Source organism: Perognathus longimembris, chromosome 12 (assembly GCF_023159225.1).
Source record: "Perognathus longimembris pacificus isolate PPM17 chromosome 12, ASM2315922v1, whole genome shotgun sequence".
In the NCBI taxonomy this organism is placed as follows: Eukaryota; Metazoa; Chordata; class Mammalia; order Rodentia; family Heteromyidae; genus Perognathus; species Perognathus longimembris.
This window is the reverse complement of record NC_063172.1, coordinates 8,370,358-8,394,055: the sequence shown is the minus strand read 5'-3', so window position 1 is coordinate 8,394,055 and position 23,698 is coordinate 8,370,358.

Here is a 23,698-nt window from a genome sequence, read left to right as displayed (position 1 = left end):
ATCTGACAGACAGGGCAGGATACAGGCAGAAGGAAGGATGCTACTTTGGTTCATGGATTCATGGTTTCAGAGGGATTGGCCCATGGTCACTTGGCTATAGGTTTCTCAGCAGAATTATGAAGCGGAACATCGTGACAGTGGTGGAGGACTTTCTTCACCTCCTGGAGGGCAGGAAACCACAAGCAAGACAGGAGGAGCCAGGGAGAAGATAGTCTCAAGGAATTGTCCCCAGGGAACTACTTACTCCAACCTCCCATCTCCTAAAATTCCTAGAGCACCCCAACATAGTGCCACCACCTGGGGACCAAGTGTTGAACACAGGATCCCGTGGGAGGCATTTCATAGTCAAACAACAGCCATGTTGATATGACTAACGTATAAACAAAATTCTATCATTGGTACATATGAACAGGGGATAAGGACATATAAGGTCCAGTACTGAGATTCAGGTACCTCCATGGTGTGTTTGAATGTATGTACCTCAGATGAGGCCGAGCTAATGAACCATTAACTGTGTTTTCTGAGACATGGTTTTCTCATCTGTAACAGGAAGAGTTTGAATACGAGGTTCTCCACGGACTCTCATATCTCACTTTCTGGGTCTTAATGATTCTATGAGAAAAGATGTCCATGCAACCAACTCTGAAGGCCAAGTGTTCCAATATGGAGCCCTGGCATTGAGACTCTTTGCATCCCATTGTCTGTCTACTTTCTTCAGCCAGCCTTTCGCCCACTGCTCCCTTCCCACCTGGTTTTCCTCAATGGGCCTGCTCTTCCACGGTCCTAAGCTCTGGGACATGCTGTTCTGTGGGCTTCAAATTTCTTTTCTAAGTCTTTTCCACTTGTGGAAACAGTTTTATCCTTCAACCCCAGTGTTTCTGCCACCTTGTCTGTGAAGTCTTCTTCAACTCCCTGCGGCCTAAGGAATAAGCCTGCATGTGTTCCCAGTGCACCTTGGTCTATAGGTAATTGCCTCCAACACTGTGTTCATTCCAATGTCTTCCTGGAGCAAATTAGACCCTGGATTGGCCTCTCCTGACTCCTGACAACCTCAAAAAATTCACTGCAGAAGTCCTCCAGCGTCTCAGAATGCACCTGGATTGAAGACACGCATCTTAAAGGAACATCTTCTCCCTGTGTCTGCACACCATGTTCCTTCTGTCTGTGTCTAAACTTTCTCTCTTCTTCAAGTCACCAGTCAGATTGGACCTAGGCCCCACTCCAATGATCCATTTAATCTTATTCACCCTTCTCACTTAAATCACAGGTAGACCTGGCATAGAGGAATCTGCATTGTCTCTAGAAAGATCACTGAACATTAAAAGTTGAAAATTACTCTTCATGGCTATGGCCAGCATGATACACTGAATTACTACATTATTCAGCTTTAATGAACTGACATCATCTTGGTGCCAATTATTTGTATTTTAATCTTGTCCAGAGAATTGATGGGATAATATCCAAGATGAATACCAGTGCACAGCACTAAAATGCTTACCAGACCATTTCTCATTTGCAGTCACAAAATAACTGAAAGAAATATCAATTATTTGTCAAAGGATTTAACATTATTTTGTATACATTGTCTCATGTAGTGTGCATGTGCGTGTGTGTGTGTGTGTGCGTGTGTGTGTGTGTGGCATTAGTGTTTGAAATCAAGGCCTCCCTCTTGCCAGACAGCTGTTCTACCATTTGACCTACATCTGCAGAAACGTTTGCCTTTGTTATTTCTCAAATAGGGTCTCACATTTATGCTTGGGTTGGACTGGACCAAGATCCTCTGTTTATACTTTCCATGTAGCTGGAATGGTACCCAGCTTTTATAGTGTTTCAGACAGGGCATTGAGAAGTGTTGCCTTGGATTGGCTTTGAACCACAAGCCTCCTAGACTTTACCTCCTGAGTAGCTAGGATTACAGGCATGAGTCACTGGGCTTGGTTTGTTTGATTCATCTTGGAACCCACCCTAAGCAATACAGACCCAGCATTGCCTCTTCTGTCATGGTTAGCAAGTCTCCCTCCTGCACTCTCATCTCCTCTTTAGCTATATTGCCATTGGCACATTATCACCGCTGCCATCCTGTTACTACCACCAACTATCACATCATATACCCTAACAAAAAACAACTTCACAAAGTTAATAGCCCCCAAGACATTGTGTGCCTCAAAGCAGGCTCTCAAATGACTTTTGTCAAATGAATGAATGGACAACTGAATGCCATAAGTTAAATATCAGAACTTCCAGGAAGCAATAGCTTAACCCCCTTCTAAGTCCTTGTAGATGTTTCAGTGGACAGTGGACAGTTTTAATCCACCTCTTAGAGGCCTAGAGCCTTGGCTTCCTAGAAGGCCAGTCCTGCTGGACCAATCCAGGTTTCACTGATGAATATATATGATGCAGGCAAAAGGCAGGCAATACAAGCAGAGGAACTGGCATTTGATTCACACTACTTGTCTCTCTGGAAAATCACACAAAAAATGCGTTCTTAAAATTCTAGCCGTTTAAATATAAAACTCAGGTATTTTGTTTTTGTTTGCCTTGACTCTTCTTCACCTGCTTCCTTACTGCTCAGGCCCCAGAGCTCTGTGCCTTCCTTCCCACCAACCCGAGGCCTCAGAACATTTCTTCTTCTGCCCCTAATCTTCCAGGCTTTGTTTGTATCCTCAAACACACATTTCCCTTTTAACTCTGAAAAGAACCTGGAGTATTTCCTGATAGTCAGGGCAAAGGCGTCTGGAACCCCCAGGCTATTGACGTATTTCCTCTGAGCCTAGGTCCCTCTGGTGGAATTTAGAATTGATAACAGCTTTGAACATGACCTATGGAAACCACACCAACTCTCTTTCTGTCCCAGGAATCAGGCAGACAGGCAGGCGGGTGGGCGACAGATGAGCAGGTGTTCTTTCTGGTTCTGGATCATAGATCACGACGTGCTGGGGCCGGTGGGTGTGAGAGACTAGCTGCTCTCACACTGGCTGCTGGCTTACTCAGAGGCAAAGCAAGGACTCAATGGGCAGATGCCGTGTCTTTTCACCAGCAGTACTTCTGCCCTAGCATCAAAGCCCCAAAGCCTGGTGGCCTCTGTGTGATCCGTCAATAACTTAGTTTTCTGCGGGCCCGAGTCACACAACTTGTATGACTGTCCTCTGTTCTGGGCACATGGAAATGGCCGAGTCTGAGCCCATGGCTGTACATGCTTGTGCCGGCTGGTCCTGTGCACCTAGTAGGCTTTGATGATCACTTACAAATTCACCTGTGCATCCTATAGGCTGCCTCTGCATTGCCTGCCACTGAACCTTTGGCATTGTCTTGTTCATGCTCTCTCTCTCCCTGGAGAGGATTTCGTGCCCCGTGGTGCTGAGGTCATTGCATTGAGTGACATCTCACAAAACCCATCTGTGATCATTTTAGAGGAGTCTACGTGTCAGCGTGTGAAAGTCAGCATCCGTGCCTGGAATTCAAACTCTGGCTCATCCGCTTGTTCGCTGGGCAAATGACCTGACCCTGAAGTACCTCAGTTTCCCAGGAGCTCGATGAGTGTAATGATATTATCAGTGTGATGGTGATTAAATGAAATAGCTAAGTAGCTGCTTAGAGCCATTCACGGCACTCACTAGAACTCACAAAATAAAAAAGTCAATTTACTTCCCACTGCCCTTGAGCTTTTATTATAACATCTTGTTTGGAAAGAATTAAAATGCAGCTGAGTTTGCTTCCATGAGGAGCCAAGGGACAATATTTCTTAAGCAATTATCTCTGAAGGAGAATCACCTTGGGAAGGAGGACATGAAATACACGGCCGGTGACAGCGTCTGGGGTCACCGATGCCTCCAGGGTACCTGGTGCTGGTCTGCAGGTGGCAGCCATGGTCTTCATTTGTTAGATATTTTTCAGCTTTTGTATGAACCATCTGACCACAGGTAAGACTATGAAGGCAATCCTTAATCTCACAGTTCTAAAGGTGTGGTTTTGTATGGGGCTTGTAGCATCTCATTTAATCCACCATGGTACATTATTGTGAATGCAACTATCACTCTCTGCCTCTATTTCACATGTCATATTTCCTCTCACTGTTGTATATTCACCTAGTGACACTTTATTAATTTATACTGTTCCCTGAACGAGGCACACCCCAAATGTTCATGTTCTTACATCAGAACCTGTTACTTGTATAGATAGCAAAGGTAGCTTGCAGCTTTCATTAGCCTAAAGATTTTGGACTATCTGGATTATTTGGATTCAGAGTAAGTGCAGCTTCCTGCAGTGACCTGCTGAGGGAGTGTGGCACTTTGAAGGCGATGGGGCCGCGAACCAAGCAAGACAAGTGGCCACGGGAAGCTGCGAAAGTCAATGAAGCCAATTCTGTCCCCTCTGGGCTTCCACAGGAAATCCAGCCAGACAATATCTTTAGGCTAGTGAAATAGATCCGACTTCTGTCCTCCAGAAAAGAAGAAATTGAACTCCTGTTGCTTTAAGTCCCTGTGGTTGTGACCATTACAGCAGCAACAGAAAACAAATGCAATATAATAATAATAATAGCTATTGTATTGTGAACCAAGTACTTTTGCATTATTTTTCATAATCCTAAATAATGATTGATGGTCATAATTATCAGTTGCCATTTTGTAGACAAGCAAATGGTATTTGACAAAAACCTTCTATAAGTTTTTATTCCTAGTGTGACGGTTTGAACTCAGAACCCGTGCGTGTGAGGCAGATGCTCTGCCTTTGGAGCCATGCTCCCAGACCTTTTTGCTTTAGTTAGTTCTGAGTTTTGTCTTGCATTTATGCCTGGCCCAGCCTCAACCATGCTCCTTGTTTTGCATAAGTTCTGCATAATGGGGTTAATCTGCTGTTATTGGTTGAGGTGAGCTTTGTGACCAGCCTGGCCTTAGAATGTGAATCTCCTGCTCTCTGCCTCCAAAGTAACTGAAATTACAGGAACAAGCCAAATAACGTGATCTTTTATTCTTGGACTGATATCCTCTCCACTTATTTGAGATGTAGAACTTCCCTGGCTCCTCCCTGGCTTTTTTCATCTCTCGCGAATCTGCATTACCTCTACCTCTTCTGGAATGGCCGCAGGACTTATTGGCCTCCGCCTGTGCTTAAAGGAGAGTATAATCAGGCAGTGTAGGTGATTACCCTTGACATTTATCGTGTCCCAAGACCACTCCAGGCTATGGCAGGCTCTCCTGCTATACCCATTGCACAGATGGCAAAACAGAATCCATGAGAATTCTGGAATGTGATTTGGCTAGCTAGTGGTGGGGTTGGATCCAAAGCTAGTAGGGAGCCATCAGAACTCATATCTTACTCGTCCGCTGCTTCTTTCACTGCAAAGCACATAGGCAAGTTGGTCTAAAGACAAAGCAAAGATCAATGGCTTCCATCAGCAAGGGCAGGTCACCCGGACATACACTCACAAGCCCCTGTGTATGATGACATAGTGCTGCCACTCTTTGAATTCTTTGAGCATAGGCACTATGCCTATGAAACCAACAAAAACAATAACTGCCATGTTGAGTTATTATAGAGATTTCATTATAAGGCATATAGATCTCGCCTCTCAGTGCCTGACAGAAATGTAAGCACTCAGAAGTCAGTTATTAATTTATAGTTACCTTTTAAAGCATGATATATGCATAGACATGATATCGCACATACATGTATACAGGCTTATATATCAAATTTATGTATACGTGGTGATCTATGATGGGTACATTCTTCCTGTTCTCACATTTACACGTGACTAGATGTATTTTTATTAAGTGTGTACAGTTTGAGGTGGTTTGGCTTCAATATTGGTGGTACAGGATCCTTGGAAGTCGCTTTGGGGACTCTTTTGAGGACACATCACGGAGCTAGCAGAAACTGTGGCCCAAGGAGAGGCTGATATGGCTGCTGGCGGGAGAGAGAATGCCACACGTTATGAGAAAAGAAATATCTACTTTGAGGAGTAGATCTAAGCATAAGTACCAAGTTCAGAGCTATGAAACAAACCCTATCGTTGTGTAACACAGGGCTTTTAGCGCTGTGCCTCTGGGTTCGAATCAGAAGAGTCAGTCAACGTAACTTTCTTCCAGGTAGGGCCTTGCTTCCAGCTTGTGAGTATGGATTGGGAGCAGAAGCTGAGAACAGCTTTCCTGGAGTTAGTGATGGAGGGATTAGGAGGATGGAGGAGGAAACAGATGACCTTAAGTGCCAAAGTAGTCCACCCTCTGAAAAAGTCCATTCTGATGGTTGCACCCGCTGGCTGAAGTGGGAGGGGATACTGAGTCTACGAGGTGGGAATGGATAGAGCCAGGAGGAGAGGAAACCAGGAGGCAGAATGAGTTCAAAGTACGCAAACAGTGGGCCTTGCTCTGCGGCATGCGGGAGTGGGGGTTGTCTGAGGGGTCTATGGGTTTCCTCTTGCTAACATGACAGACGGGCTGGGCATGACATGACACATTTTATGCTTCATCCAAGATATTGACATGGGACCACCCAAAGCAAAAGCTTTTAGCATTCATTATGCATTGATTTAATACCCGTGTTTTCCCCACCAGTGACACCCATAAATGTTTTCCCAGAGAACTGCATGTTTCCAAATATTTTCCGATACAGAAAATTTACTAAATCACATTATTTTTTTTTTGTTTCCGCAAGAAATAACTAGCTTGCTAAGGGGGAGTGGAGGTACTTTGAGGTAAAAGTGTAAAAGGCTATTTTAGTCAGAAAATGTCATTCCTTTTGAACCATTCCAAGTAGCTTATTACTTTATTCATAGTCCCCAATTTAGGAAACATTAATGGATTAAAGGAAGACAAGCAGACACAGGGCTTAAATAATCTTTATATTTTTATATATTGACGCAGATGGACATATGCATTATGCATTAAGTAAATGTATTATGCATAAAGTGATGGAGAAAAATGTCCATAGTGGTTAGTTTTATAAATCAACTTGGCTTTGATTTTTCTGTACCACACAGTTATTTAATCAAACACTAATCTAGGTTAATATCTGTTTAGCTGACTTTAAGTAAAGCAGATTTCCCTTGATGTAATAGGGGCTGGCCCCATCCAATCAGTTGACAAAGCTTCAGAACAAAAGCTAAGGGGTTTTTAGAAGAAGACACATTGCCTTAAAACTTTCCCCGCGGATGGTGGACTTGTCACCCACAATCATGTTAGGTCTTAAGAATAAATTTCTCTATTGCTACATATACAAGCATACATATACTCACACATCCTACTGGTCCTCTGGAGAAACTTCACTATTAACAGTGGCCACGAACAATGGATAAAGTCCAAATTAAACAAACAACCTCCCCCCCCAACCAAAACAAAACACAAAGCCAAGCTCATTGAGAATCTCAGCACATACATATGCTCATCTAGATGCTGACATGCAAGAGTCTAAAATTATGATATCTTATTCACAAATTGCAGTTGTTACGGGCAGGGAAGAGCGAGGCTGAGCCATGGTGTTCTTGTAACATAGCTGAAGATCTGTTTGTGCAACAGACCTTATCATTAGACCTAATAAATAAACCTGTCACATATATGTTCATTTGTTTGTCAAACAATTTAGAGTGCTTATTATATGCAAAATATCCCTGAAGTGAATAAAGATAGTCCTGGGTATAATTAAACGCAAATGCATTCAAAATCATTGCTGAATAACCAATAGAATCAGTGGTATAATAATTTTCATGTGGGTATTTTTTGTGGCAATTTTGGATATTAAAAAGACTTCTTTGTGTTAGGAAAAATTGAGAGTCAGTAATAGATAGGACCTGGCTTAGAGATACATGAATGATGGAATGAGGTATAGAATAGATGCAATGTATTCCGATGAAGTTATCAGTTTTGCCTTATCTGCTCTGATCTCCCTTATAGAGGCCCTAGAGTCACATGGGGATCAAAATGACTAACTTTAACTCTAACAAGACTATTAGAGAATATAGCTTGGACTCAGGAATTAAATAACCTGTAATTCATCCCCTTGAAATGAATTTACTACTGGCCCATAGACTTATCAGGTGTACAATTGCAGGCTGGTTTCCATGCCAACCTTGGGGTAGAGAATGCTGTGGGCACTTACTTTAGAAAACATAAATCAGGGAAGTAACACACGGGAGGAAAAGAGAGAGAGGAAGAGTGAAAAAGGTGAGGAAGAGAAGAAGAGAGAGAAACAGATAAGGAGGGAGAGAAGGAAGGAGAGAAAAGGGGAGAGACAAAAATACGGGCCTTGCATGCTCAGTGATTCTCTCTCAAACATGCTACTTATATCCCTTCTCTCTGGGAAAGGAGCAGTTTCCATTGAGCCACATGCAAATGGCCTCATAAAACTCTAGTCTGCTTTCTGTGTCAGACACAAAGAATAACTAATACACTTGGTTTTTCCAACCTGGTATCTCAACCTCCAAATTTCTCAGTAAAGAGGACTTGGAAGGGAAAACCCAAGTAAGTCCTTGGAGGAGGTAGAAAAGACGTGGGATGAGACAGATGTTGTAAGACAGAGTTCTTCTCTAGCCGAGTGACTTGGGGTAGTTCAGGTAAACTGTCTGTGCCTCAGCCTCTGGAGTTTTGAACTGGGAATAATAATAACACTTGCCTTCAACAGTGCTTTGAAAATACTTGAATTAATAGATGAAATACACTTATATAACAGTACCAGTGAGGTACCAGTCAATGGAGCAGTGCTAATTATCATTAAATTGCGATAGTCTTATTGATAGTAGTTAAGACCATGGACACAATTTTTACAGTGATTATGGACAATGGAAGGCTTATCCTTAAATAAATTTCATGTAGCTGGGTACAACTGGAGGCTCATGTCTGTAATCCTAGTTTTTTGAGAGGTTGAGATCTGTCGATTGCATTTTGAAGCCAGCCTGGTCAGGAAAGTTGGTGAGACTCTTATCTTCAACAAACTACAAGAGCTGGAAGTGGAGTTGTAGCTGGTAGAGTACCAGCTTTGAGCAAAAGTTGGTCAGAGACAGTGTTCAGGTCCTAGGTTAAAGCCCCAGCATCAGAACACACACACACACACACACACACACACACACACACACACACACACACACACTATTGCATTATTCACTGAAAGTATGCATTGACCAGGTACTGTGTGAGAAATATAGAAAGGTAAAATAGAAATACTCATTCAGATTTCATTGAAAAAAATAGATAATGAAAAAAACATATAGTGATAAAAATATGAAAACAAGGTAAATTAAAAAAAACAATACTGTGATACAGTTAACTTTGCGTCCACTTGGTTGGGCTACAAAGAACCCACATGTTTTGTCAAACATTATTCTGCTGTTCCTGTTATTGGGTATAATTTGGTGAGACTTAAATTGGTAGCAAAACAAAATCCACTCTATAATGTGAAGGCCTGAATAGACCAAAAGGCTGAGCTGAGCTGACCTTCCTTAGGGGGTGATAGAGAATTCCTTTTGCCTCGTTCTTTTTTTTTTTTTTTTTTGGCCAGTCCTGGGCCTTGGACTCAGGGCCTGAGCACTGTCCCTGGCTTCTTTTTGCTCAAGGCTAGCACTCTGCCACTTGAGCCACAGCGCCACTTCTGGCCATTTTCTGTATATGTGGTGCTGGGGAATTGAACCCAGGGCCTCATGTATATGAAGCAAGCACTCTTGCCACTAGGCCATATCCCCAGCCCCTTTTACCTTATTCTTTTTGAACTGAGATATTGGCTTATTCCCAGTTTTGTTTTTTTTTTTTTTGCCAGTCCTGGGCTTTGGACTCAGGGCCTGAGCACTGTCCCTGGCTTCTTTCTGCTCAAGGCTAGCACTCTGCCATTTGAGCCACAGAGCCACTTCTGGCTGTTTTCTACATATGTGGTGCTTGGGAATCGAACCCAGGGCTTCATGTATAGGAGACAAGTACTCTTGCCACTAGGCCATATTCCCTATTCCCAGTTTTTGATCACTGAACTCTTCTGGGTTTCAACAAGTGTGAAATGAGTGAGTGACTTAATCTGATTAGGGAAATGAGGAAGGGCCATCCAGCATCTTTACGATCCCGGGGAAACTGATGAGGGGGAAAGAAACATGCTGTTTAGCCTTGTAGTCGTGGCCAATGAAAAGATTATTCCTCTCCCAACTCCTCATTCACAGGTAGGAAAACTAGGAGCCAAAGAAGGCAACAGGATTTGAGAAGCACTTCCTGTGAGCCAAAAGCTAGAACGTATCAGATCCCACGTCTCTGGGTGCTCATCTTTCTCCCACAGGGCACAGCAGTACTTACTCTGCTTTTTGGTAGAGCAATTTGGCAGAGTTGCTTGTTGCTGACACAAGCAATGGTGGAAGCAGAAGTCTTTATCTTTCTCATGAGTCAATTTCCTATCTTGCAGATGGGTGTCTGTAATCCATGTAACACTGTACTGTGGTCAAGATTGGACACTATGCTGCTCACGTCCCATTACTCAGTGAGATGCAGAGCTTTTGTCTCCTCATTATTCTGTGCAAACAAACATTCTCCACGACCCAGACACTGCTGAGGCTATCTGTATCCACCGAAACACAACAGACTGCCCAAGAGACGTCCAGAAATGCTGACTGGGGAAACTGAATATGTGCTGCTTAATAAAAAATAATAATGCAACATTGGTTGATGGAAAATGTAAAATTCACAACAATAGAATAGCTAGAAATCTGACCAAGCATGAACAAGTGGAAAGCTCCTAATGCACTATGAATTAATCATCAATGCATTTATTGGTGACAGATAACTTTAACACATACATCAAAGGAAGGGCAGATCAGACATTAAAAGCCTTACCTAATCAGAATAAGTAGACCCTTTTCAAAGGTGACATTCATTTTATGGGGGACACGAGGGAATTTGTGTCTCAACCTGCACACAGAGGGGCCACACAAATACTTTATCTGCTAAATGACAGCAAATGATGATCTGAACTTCATTTTAGATAAAGCAAGTTCTGTACCACAGTGAAACCTTACTTCCAGTCTCGGGGTTCTTTTCCCGATATGCAAACTGCTCTTTAAGTCCACAAAGGCCACAGCCCAGGAAAATCTACCAGAAAACTGTTCATTGTCTCCCGAGAGCATAGTGGAGAGTTGAATGACATGCCAAGGCAAGTCACGTATTCCTTTAATTACTGAACTCCATTCTGTTCCGAGCTCCTACCTCCACGTGGAGGCACCACTGTGTAAAAGCTGGGATTTCGAAGACCAGCAGGGTGGGATCTCTGGTCTTCAAGTATTCCCAAAAGGTCCGTATAGCTATCTCAATTCTGGCAGCTGGGGAGAGAAGATTTTAGGCAGGTCATGAAACAGAATAGCAAAATTATTACTTACCAGAACAGACAAGGTACTTCCGGCGGTCTCAGAAAGAGAGGCTGAAGCCAGGCGCTGGTGGCTCATGCCTGTAATCCTAGGTATTCTGGAGGCTAAGATCTAAGGATCATGGTTCAAAATCAGCCTGGGCAGGAAAGTCTTTGAGACTCTTATCTCCAATTAACTACCCCCAAACCGGAAGTGGAACTCTGACTCAACGTGGTAGAGTACTAGCCTTGCGCGAAAGAGCTCAGGGGCAGCGCCCAAGCCCAGTGTTCAATTCCCATGACTGACATGCAATAAAAGAAAGACAGATAAGGACATGTTTTAGATACTCATGGATGCAAAACTACCAGGAGGCTGTCTCTGTTCTGTAGAGAGGAAGATGGAGAGATGGGGAGATGATGTGGAAACAAGAGCAGGTAACACTTCAGCACTGGCTACTGCAGAGACTTGTAATAATGGCTACCAGGCCCTCCCCACGCGGTCAGTCAAATGCTGGGGAGGAGAAAGCACCAGGCAGAGTTAGATGCGGGGATGTTTGTTTGTGGTGGTCTCTAAGGAGGAGGATCTGGAGAGACCTAACAGGCAGGCGTCCCAACTTCATGGGGATTGCTATGCTTCCCTGGCTTTCTCTTTCTTGCCTTCCCCTCTGTGTCTCTGCGTCTCTTCTCTCCTCCACAGATCAGATCCTCCTTGCTGTCAGAAGAGGGCTACTAGCAGTCTAACACCAGTCCAACCTGGAAACCTTGATTGAAGGAGAAAATGTCACTTGTTCTTCTGGAGTTCAGCTAAAATCCCAGGGAGGAAAACTAGCCCTGCTTGAGTCATGCGATCTTTTCCTCAGCCCAACCACTGTCAGCTATTACAAACAGCAAGGTTGAAGGCCATCCACAGTCTGCTTCACTGAATCTGCACATGTACTGTTAATGCTAACTAACAATTAATGATTAGTTATCATGTACGATCAATGACCCTGGTGTTACAATGCTTATATTTAAGATTAAATACCATGTGTATCCTAAAAACAAACACACAACAACAACAACAACAAAAGAAGCTCTCAGTGTCAGACAGGTGGAGGGTGGTGCCGGATCCCATAATAACTGTACTCCAGAGATGGAGGGTCTCAGACTTTCCTAGGGCTTTCCTCTGCTGTTCCCTCCACCTCTACCTCTCTGCCTCCCCCCAACCCCCTCCCCCCCAGAAAAAACCAGAACAGTTGCTACCTGTAGTGGCTAGGAGGACATCCTAACAATGAAAGGTGGTGGCCAGGCTCTGGGGCAGACCCCTGCCCACAGGTTGGGATCCCCACATCTTACTGACCTCCCAGGGGCTCACTCTTTGGAGGCCGGCCAGCAGGCTGAACAGCAGGGCAGGTTCAAGGCCTGGGACCCAGGCGTCCCATATCCTGGTCCTAGGTGAGCTGGGCTTCAGGGGCAGGGCTGTGGCCTCTCCCACTTCTCTCCACCAATGAGACCCCGCCTGGGGATGGGGGGCGGAGCCGGTGAGGGGGGGTTGGGCCAGACCAGGGGGCGGGGCACCCAGGTGGGGAGGAGTGGGAGGGACCGTTTAAGGGAGGCAGGAGAGATGAATTAATCTACAACGAATTGTGGGATAAAGTAAATGAAAAGAAAACCCGTTATAATAATAATAATAAAGTAAAAGAAAACCACAAACAAATGGCAAGGTTGTAACTGTTGGGAATCCTTTACTGGTGGGTGGGGGGTGGGGAAGGGCCTGAAGGGTAGGAGAGTAGAGAGGGGGAGGTGGGGGTGGGAAGTGGGGGTGGGTGGGAGAGGAGGTAAAGGAGAGGGGGGAAGAGGCAATGCTAGGGGATTAACAGTGATGAAACACATTGTATGTAGATGGCATAAGAATGTCACTGAAGGCTGTTAAGCGATAGTAGCAGAGGGTGTGGGGGAAAAGCTGACTAAATTGCAATATATGCATGTGTAAGAAACACCCCAGTGAAATCCATTCATAAAATTAATATATACAAAAAATGGAGAAAGGAATGTCAGGAAGGTAAAACAGGCTCTATTGGGAGGGTCCTTACCAGTGGGAGGAGGGCAGGGGAGGGGCAGGGCCAACAAAGAGGGTAACTGAAGCCAAAGTGCTTTGTATGTATATCTAAAACACAGAATAATGAAACCCTTTGAAACTGTTTTAAGAATAGAGGGGCCAAGAGGGGGAGTTCTAGGGGGTACCTTTGGCTGGGGTACATGAGATGCTTGTATAGAAATGTCATGATGAAATCATTTACCTTGTGCAATGAATATATGCTGATCAAAATCATAAGAAAAGAAATAACAAGCACTGTCGTACACAAGGAGCTATACACCAGTGAAGGGGTACGAAGGCCATTGCTGTTTTCGTCATCGCATCATTGACGTCATCATTACGATCATCAACAGCATCATGGGTGGAACTGACTTCAGTGTGGACCGTTTCCTTTGTTTAGAGGAGGAAACGCCAGGCCCCTCTGCTCAGCTGCTGGAGGGCCAGAAGTATTTGGTAAGGCACATTCTCTGAAAGATCTTAAAATCAACTTGAGGAGATAATAACCTAACACGTCCACATTACTCAATAGATAGCAAAAACCAAGTGCAGTCCGGGGTGAGGCCTTAGCCCGAGTCTCCACAGTTTCTAGCAGTTCAAGATCAGAGACTCACATGAGCTGGGTCTCCGAGGGCTGCAGTAGCATATTTCGGTTAGGCTGTGGTAGTCTATTGTTAATTGCTTTTCAAATGCTGTGGCTAGATTTATTCACACTTTATGACAAATCTGAAGTGCAAGTTTAGAAACCAATTAGAAGGCTAAAAATGATGCTGAGAATAAAGTCTACTTTCCCCATATTTTTAGAGATCCTGCACAGTTTAACAAGGCTCTAACACTTGTTTTATCCAATGACAATAATATCTCCAAAGACAAATATATGAAAGTGTGGGCATAGAAGTGTGTCATCTTCCCTGGCTCCTGTCCCAGCATCTGGGAAGAAAATAATATCTGCCTTAGGGAAATAAGCTTAGTGCATGGGCAGAGATTTAGTCGGATTTGCTCATGCATCCCAAGTGCCTAGAACAGTGCTAGACCGTAAAATAGAACTTAGTAAAAATTTATTAAACACAGAAATTACTCTCATTTTCAATTTCAATACGCAAAGTGCTTGATTTCTTTTTCAAATACATAGAGCCTTTGATCTTCAGGATTGCCATATTAGCGGCTCTTAGTAATTGAAAGTGTGGTTGAATGGCCAGAGGCATGGTTCAAGTGGTAGAGTGGTAGATACCTAGAATATACTAAGTGCTAGGACCAACACCTATTTCCTGCAACAAAAAAAAAATAGCTAAAAAGCATGCTTGACTCACACAAGCATGTGCAGGAATTTCACAGGCTTTGACTTTTCACAGTGGGAAGCCAGATTCCATGTCCAATACCTGAGATCAAAGCACAAAACCACAGGGGAACATTTGGTATCTGGTCTCTATCTTCCAAGATTTCCAAATTCCTAATTTACAGATGGTTGATGGTTTTCCTCTGTAGGAGGACTGATAGGCGTTAAGGCTGTGATTTTTAAACTTTGCCACCCAAGTAACCCCAAGGATTGAGGCAGTTAGAGGCTGCATTAAGCAGTAAATTCTCTGTTTTTAGCTTCAAAGCAAGTGAATTTCCCTCTACTGTATATTTGCTTAAATATGAATGCAAGGAGACTCCCAACATGTCCATGTAAAATGAATCTTCAACGGCCACATTTTACTCAGGATTGAATCCAACTTCTGCCAGGAACCATCAAAAGGTAGTATCTGCCAAGCTGCTCTTACCACCTTTTGCCACGGTGGACATTCTCCAGCTATTACTCCTTCCATTCCCTCCCAATGACATGATCTTCATTTATTGACAACCAGATCTCTAACTAAGATTTCCCTCTGAAAGAGTGGCCCCACTCTTCTCCCTTGGTCAACGTTTTGTTTCAGGGCGTTCCCTCTTCACCTCTGCCATTATTAACAAAGTGCATCAGTCTGGATGCAATGTGTTTTATTACTTTGTTTATTAAGCCATCTCACCTGGCTGGAGGCTGAGCTCTATGGTGGGAGTCACTGGGTTTTCTCTTTAATCTCCTCAGCACCTAGCTTAGTACTGGGCACTGAGTCTTGTTTGTCTAGATCCATCATTATTTTGAGCTTGAATCCCACTTCCTCCATTATCAAAGAAGGCCTTACAGACTAGGAAGATGTAGAATTCTTTGTGACAGCAATGGATTTACTTCCGATTTGTTTGGGTTTGAAAACATATTTCAGTTTAAATTTCCCAGGGTGCTTTAGTTTGGATCTTGAATTCCTCCATAAAGTCTGATAGGTTACAGCCTTGGCTTCCAGTCTTGGCTGTCAATCTGTGGTACTGTGTGGAGATGGTAGAACATTTAGGAGTTGTGGCATATGGAAGGAAGTTAGATCATTGGGACTGGCTCATGGATGGGCTATTGGGCCCCCTCAGATTCATCCTTTCTCTCTTTTTACCCCTTTTCAGCTTGAAGTGATCAGCTTTACTCTACCATAACCTCCATATTATGGTGTTCTGTATCAGCATAGGCCCAAACCAATGAGCCACCCAGCCACAGAATGAAATCATCACATCTGTGAATCAAATAAACCCTCTTTTCTTTTAAGTTGATGGCCTCAGATACTCTATCATGGTGATAGCAAAGCTGACTAACACACGTGAGAAATAATTTAGACTTTCTAAAGAATTATACTATTTGAGCATTCTATGGAATCTAGTATACCTCAGTTAAGTCATTTGTAGCTACTTGCATATAACCTAGTAGGCTTACTTGAAGATTTTTAGGCACATTCTAGCTACCCCAAATGAAGGAAATTTTGTTTATCTGGGTCTGGCATAATTCACTTAGTATAATTTTTTCCCAAGTCTTTCCATTTCCTTACAAATGGTACAATATCATTCTTTCTGATGGATGAGTAAAATTCTTTGTGTATATCTACCATATGTTCTTGCCCATTGAGGAGCATCTGGATGGATGACATATTTTAGCTATGGTAATAGTGCTTCAATGAACATGGTTGTGCTCATGGATTTCCTGTAGCCTTAATTGTGCTCTATTGGATAAATGCCCAGGACTAAGTCAAGGCCCAACAACAAAAGTACCAGGAAATGGGTACTTGTAAGAGGGGCCCAAGGGGAGAAGGGTAGAGGAATGAAATTGGGAGGGGGAGAATTCACTGCATATATCATAAAACTAAGAAAATTAAGGGCAGGGCTGGGTTGAAGGGGGTGAAAATGTTGAAGGGGTGACACAGATCAGGAAGCATTGTATACATAAACTGTTTTGCTAAATGTCAAAAATTTCAATACATATCCTACAAAATAAAGAAAAGCGAGGGAAGGAGTGGCGGGGGTGGTGGTGGTGGTGGTGGTGGTGGTGGTGGTGAGAATGTTGAAAGGGGTGACATTGATTGACACAGTGTATTTATAAACTGCTTTGTCGAGTGACAACTCCTTTGTCCAACTACTTAAAGACAATAAACTATTTAAAAGAATAAATTATGCATGTTCCAATAATATTAAAATGACATAGAATTTAAGAAAAAAAGACCATAGGTGAGCTAATTTATTACTAGATTAATAGTATTTAGGGAATTTAGATATCTTAGCTCTCCCAAAGCGTCACTAGCAGACACTAATGTAGCCCAAATAGATGAATAGTTCACTATCTGAGAACTGTTATGAAGAGTTATTACCGGAGAAGAAAGTCGTGTACCATACGGTGACTTTATATTTCTATCTTCCCTGATCTTCCTCAATTGCTAGTATTGGCTGTTTTAGTGCTGTGATTTTTTAGGATAGATGCTGTTGAAATTTTTTTTTATATAGACTCATTATTTTATTTGACTTCTCCTTGAATGTGGCACAAAGATGAAAAGTCTTCTTACTTCCTAGAAATTGTATTGCCTTGGGCCTGTTTACCACTGAAATGAGAAAGATCGTTTCTTCGCTTGTGCTAAGAAATGGGCTAAGCCTGTGCTCAGTACTTCCATGATGTTCCTAATTCTGAGACGGTATTGACTGAGGTTAGAAATGGATACCTGAAGGTCCAACCAGATATCGATTGCCTCCTAACAGGCAGTAATGAGTGCAATAAACACTGGAAATCTCAGTGGAAACAAACAGATACATAAACTGGAGGCTGAGGATGTTGGTGATTGCTGTGAAGATTGCTCTAACTCTGTTCTCAGAACCAGCTCCTGAGTCTCTGGTGGGAAGATGCTTTCGGCTGCTCGGAGTTGTGTGGCCTGAGCCATGCCAGAGCTCAGAAAAGCCTGGGAAATGCTAGCTTTGAGTCCCCATGGGACTGGCCTGTGCATTGCTCTCGGCACCCTGTGTTTGATAGTGAGCTTCGATTCCCATATCCTCAACCTCTGGGGTTTTTTTTCCCCTAGAAATTCTTCCTAATACATCATTTCCATGTTCACATTTATGTCAGAGCTGCTTCTAATGAATTCAACCTATGAAAACACTTTACAACCGAACTGGGAAGATAGTCTTCTAAAACCAGTTGTTAGTTCCCCACCGACAGTATTTATCCAAGTCTGCCTTCGGTAGGACCTTATAGAATAATGTGGCAATTACAGCAAATCTACAGCTGTCAAAACCTCTGGGGACAAGCTTGCTCTTGCTCATCTTCAAACTGTGATCTTCTCAAGTCAACTTTCCTGACTACAATGTCTAAAATACACATTGTACAGGTGCTCCAGGATTCTCCATTTGACATCTAGTTTCCCTTGGGACTCACAGTCATACTAAGTGTAATTACTATATAGATGCTTGTTTCTCTGACTGCTTGTTTCTGGACTGCAGGTCTTGTGAGACCAGGAGCTCCAGTTAGATCAGGTGCCTTATTTTTTCCTGTGTTCTGCTGTGTGATCTGTACCTGGATCCGTGCTCAGCATTTGTTGATGAAGGGAAACTGTTCATGATGTGACTACCATTGTGTCCACCAGGGATGACTTTTGCTGACGTTACACACATGGTTTTCTACACTCAGGTTCTATAAGAGATTAATAGATATTCAACGTACAGAAAATTTGGGAAACCCACCTGTCTAAAATAAAGGAAACAGATGAAGCCCATGTATTTATAAGGGGTTGTTTAGCCTGGAACCTACCTGCTAGTAAACAGATTGTGTCTGACAATCTTCATGGAAGGTGTGGAAGTATGGAAGCCAAAGTGTTGCTGGCATTGATTTGGTTCTTGGAAAACATAAAGTCTCCTCCCCACCCCCCCGCCCCCCACCAGCCCAGTCCTCTGTCTGACTGTGCTTGATCTCTTAGTCAGATTCTCCCAATATAACAGGATAGGAGGGAGAGTGTTTTGTGGGTTGTGCATTAACTCTTTTGGGTAATTAGTATTTCTCCAAATCAGCAAAGATGGAAATGAGTTCTGAAATCCTCAACCCCCTTGGATGGAGGGAATAGAGCACTTTTTCAAAGTGAGTTTTGCAGAATACAATTACCAGCCATATTAACATGATTTCACAGAAACAAAAGCACATGTGGGAGGAAAAATATATTTGGAAAGGATCTTTAATATGCTAATGCATTTTGTTTGTGATCATGGAACTTATGTGGTCACATATTTCTTTGGATGATTGCATGAAAAACCCTGTAGCTCTTTTGAAATTTCAACTTCACACGTTTGTTTCCATGGCTCCGTGTCCCCACTTTTGAGCTGAGCAAATCTTCCTCATGGGGTACCTCCAAGGCATACTGAATCCTTATTCTTTTTTAAGCCCAGAATGCCCACAGTTCATAAACATTACACCAGCTTTCTTAACGATGCTTTCCAGCAAGGCATGGTAAAATTCAGTGGTTTTAGACAGCAATAATTGTTACTTTAAGTCATGCATCTGCATTGGGAGAGGGTTCAGCAAGGAAAGATCCTCTCTGTTCCATGCAACATCTGCTGGGCTTCTGCATCAAGAGATTCTTTCCAATGTGCTGCGTTCACATATCATAGTTGGTGAAGGCTGGTGGCTGAGATTTCAGCTGGGCTGTCAGCCGGATCATCCATATGTAGCCTTTCCCTCTGGCTGCTTGGTTTCCTCGTAATATTCCAAGTGAGTTAAAGTATATTCAAAAACATAGGGAACGGACTGGGCTTGTCAACAGCTCTTCTTCCACTTTTACTGGATTCTACTGCCCAAGCACTCACAGTGCTCAGACTCCAGGGCAGATGATGTCATTTCCACCTCTTTATGTGACAAAGAAACAGGGAGCCACATTCTAAAATGGCAAGATCCGTTCTGTGAATTTGATCTTAAAATTCACTCTGCCTGTAATTTTCTTCACTCCCACACCCATTTTGCCACCTAGAAAAACCACTGATTCTCCAAGGCCTTCCATCCAATATCATTTCCTTTAAATATATTCTTGTCTGTGCTTGAGTAGCATGTTATTTTTTTTTAAAATCGCTAGTCTCATATTTAACACATCAGTTGTCTGCTTGGAGGTCAAGAAGTGTTTAATTCATCCATTATTCCAGTTCTTAGCATTAGGTTTGTGCTGAATTAATTAACTGACTAATTTTCTAGACCAACTGTTATCATAACAATTAGCATCCTATAAATGTTTATTGTCCAATAGGCCCTAAAATATGATCTCACTAAGTTTACACAAACAGTAAACCATCATTATTCCTATCACACTAATGGTGATTTACACAAACAGTAAACCATCATTATTCCTATCACCCTAATGGTGATTTACACAAACAGTAAACCATCATTATTCCTATCACACTAATGGTGATTTACACAAACAGTAAACCATCATTATTCCTATCACACTAATGGTGAAGACTCTACTTATCCTCCTCCCCTACTCCCTCTGTAAGGCAGACCTCACATCAATGAGGCAAAGCAAGGTATGAGAGGTTATGGCATTCTATTAACCCTGTGTTCTCCTCTAGGATCAGTAAAGACTAGCAAAGAGCTGAGCTTTTGTTCCCATTCTGCAGCAACAAATCAGCACAAATCAGCCCCCCACTTACTCTCTTCTGGTATTAGTGAGGCCTCATGGATAATGGAGCTTACTCCTCACTTTGGAGGTAAGATGGTGCCCCACTATTACCTATCAGATGCTCGTGTTCCTTTCCACCTGTTCCAGTGAAGCAATGAGAATCATCCAGATGAGGCCCAGTCCAGGAAATCCAACATTTTATACAACACAACACAATACACACACACACACACACACACACACACACACACACACACACACACACACACACACCAGACACTTCTTCTACAACTCAACAGGGAACCATTTAGTAAGAACAGAAGATCAAATAGGATCCAGAATCTTGTAATATGCTATTCAAAATGTGTGGCGTGAATTAGGAAAATCCCAACTTGAATGACAGAAACAGCCAGTGCACACTAACATTGTGATGAATCAGATACTGGAATTACCTGACAGGGATTGTAAAGGATCTACTTAACTATGTTTTAATGAGTAGGTTTGGGTTTGTTTTTCTTTTCAGATAGGGTCTCACAATGGAGTCCAGGGTGGTCACAAACACGTCAATGCTCTTGCTTCAGCTTTCTCTTTGCTGGGATTGTGTGTAACATCCTCCTCAGCTTTAACTCCTACATACTTATTTTTTCAAGGCAAATGAAAAAAATAGAGAAGAGAAGCAAAAAAAAACCCCACAAAAATTATAAAAGAAAGGACGGAAATTGGGGCTGGGAATATGACCTAGTGGTAGAGTACTTGCCTCACATACGTGAAGCCCTGGGTTCTATTCCTCAGCACCACATATACAGAAGAAAAAGCCAGAAGTGGTGCTGTGGCTCAAGTGGTAGAGTGCTAGTCTTGAGCAAAAAGAAACCAGGGACAGTGCTCAGGCCATGAGTTCAAGCCCCAGGACTGGCAAAAAGAAAGAAAAACAAAGGATGGAAATTACAGAATTTAAAAAATCATCACTAGAATAAAAATCTCACTGGATCAGTTTGACAGTAGAGCAGAGATGATAGAGCATAAAACTTGATTTTAAAAACAGCTCAGTAGAATTTGCCCTACAACAGAAGAAAATAGATTAAAAAGGAAAAAAATAGATAGAAGCCTGGTGCTGGTGGTTCACGTCTGTAACACCAGTTACTCAGGAGAGTGAGATCTGAGGATTGAGGTTTGAAGCCAGCCTGGGCAGAAAAGTGTGTTGGACTCCTATTTCTAATTAACTGCCCCCACCCCACCCCCACCCCCACCCAATACAGAACTGGAGCTTGTGGCTCAAGTGGTAGAGTGCTAGCTGTGAGCAAAAAAGCTCAGGGACCGTGCCCAGGCCCCGAGTTCAAGCCCCAGAACCAGCACACGTACACAAAAAAGTGGATAGAGCCTTTTCAACAACCATGAACTTCTATTTGTATCATCAGATTCTGAGAAGCATAAGACAGAGTGAAAGTGGAAAATAATTAGAGAAAATATTAGCCCAAACCTTCCCATGTTGGGATATATTACTTATAGATTCAAGAAGCTGTATAAACCCCAAGTAGTATAAGCACAAACTATATAAGAAACACTGTGAATTAAAATTCTGAAAACTAAAATCAAAGGAAACCTATCTTGAAAACAGCCAGTGAGAGATACCGGATTATGTATGTGGGAAAACCCACTAGAATAACAGAGGACTTCTCACTTGGAATTATGTCTGCCTGGAAGAAGTGGTAGAGCTCTTTGAAAATATTGAAAGAAGAAAACTGTTAGCTTCTGAGTCTCTTTGGGAGGCTATTCTTTTTTTTTTTAAAGTTTTTATTATAAAACTGATGTACAGAGAGGTTACAGTTTCATACGTTAGGCATTGGATACATTTCTTGTACTGTTTGTTACCTTGTCCCTCATACCCCCTCCCCCTCCCCCTTTCCCCCCCTGAGGTGTTCAGTTCACTTACACCAAACAGATTTGCAAGTATTGCTTTTGTTGTTGTTTCTCTTATTTTACCCTTTGTCTCTCAATTTTGGTATTCCCTTTGAATTTCCTAATTCTAATACCAGTACACAGTTTCCCATACACTCAGATAAGATTACAGAGATAGTGTAGATACAATCACAAGAAGGTGATACACGAACATCATCAATAGTAGAAACTACAGATACACATGGGATGTTGAAAGTAGTTACAACTGTGATATAACAATCATTTCCATGAAATGGAGTTCATTTCACTTAGCATCATCTTATGTGATCATAAGGGTATAGCTATTGGGCTCTTGTGATGCTCTGCTATGACTTGCCTAAACCTGTACTAATTATTCCCTATAAGGGAGACCATAGAGTCCATGTTTCTTTGGGTCTGGCTCACTTCACTTAGTATAATTTTTTCCAAGTCCTTCCATTTGGGAGGCTATTCTTTAGGAATGAAAAGGCAGCAAAGACCATCTCAGGTGAAAGAAAACGAAGAACAGTTATTTCCAACATTTTCTTTCAAAGAGTAACTAAAGCAAATTCTCTGACCAGAAAGGAAATGATAACAGAAGACTTGAAACTTCAAAGAGGAAAGGAAAAACACATCAGGATGAGAGATTTTGTTTTTAAAAATCTCAATTTCCTGGGCTGGGAATATGACCTAGTGGCAAGAGTGCTTATACATGAAGCCCTGGGTTCGATTCCCCAGCATCACATATATAGAAAACGGCCAGAGGTGGCTCTGTGGCTCAAGTGGCAGAGTGCTAGCCTTGAGCAAAAAGAAGCCAGGGACAGTGCTCAGGTCCTGAGTTCATGGCCCAGGACTGGCCAAAATAAATAAGTAAAAATAAAAAACAAGAATCTCAATTTCCAACAATTTCTAGGAACATAAAAATATTCTTTGAACAGTATGGACTCAACAACAACAACAACACCAACAACAAAAATACCTAACTGGATATTGGTGCTGTGTTACTGCCATGGAAATATCCTATATACCCACAAATGACTCAAAATTAAAATTCTTTTAAAGAACCTTGCTCTTATTAGCTAATTTCTAAAGAAAGTTACACATTGTCTAAATAAATAAAAGTTATACATATTTCTCTGTTTTTACTCCAGACATATGAGACATATGCTGTCATAAAATTTTGGAATGTTTCAAAAATTAATATCATCTCATTATGTTCCTGTATTCACAAGTATGGTATGAATTTTGGAATTTCCTGTCAGAACAATGGAAGTTGGAAAAAAATTTCTTTTTACTTTATATAGACAGTAAAAAAAAAAAAAGGCAGCCTTTACTATTAGTGACATGAAGAATCATAGTTATATGGCTTGAGTTTTATTTCCAAGAATGTGGCAAGAGATTATTACCATCTTCAAACTTGGAGTAATATTCCAATTGT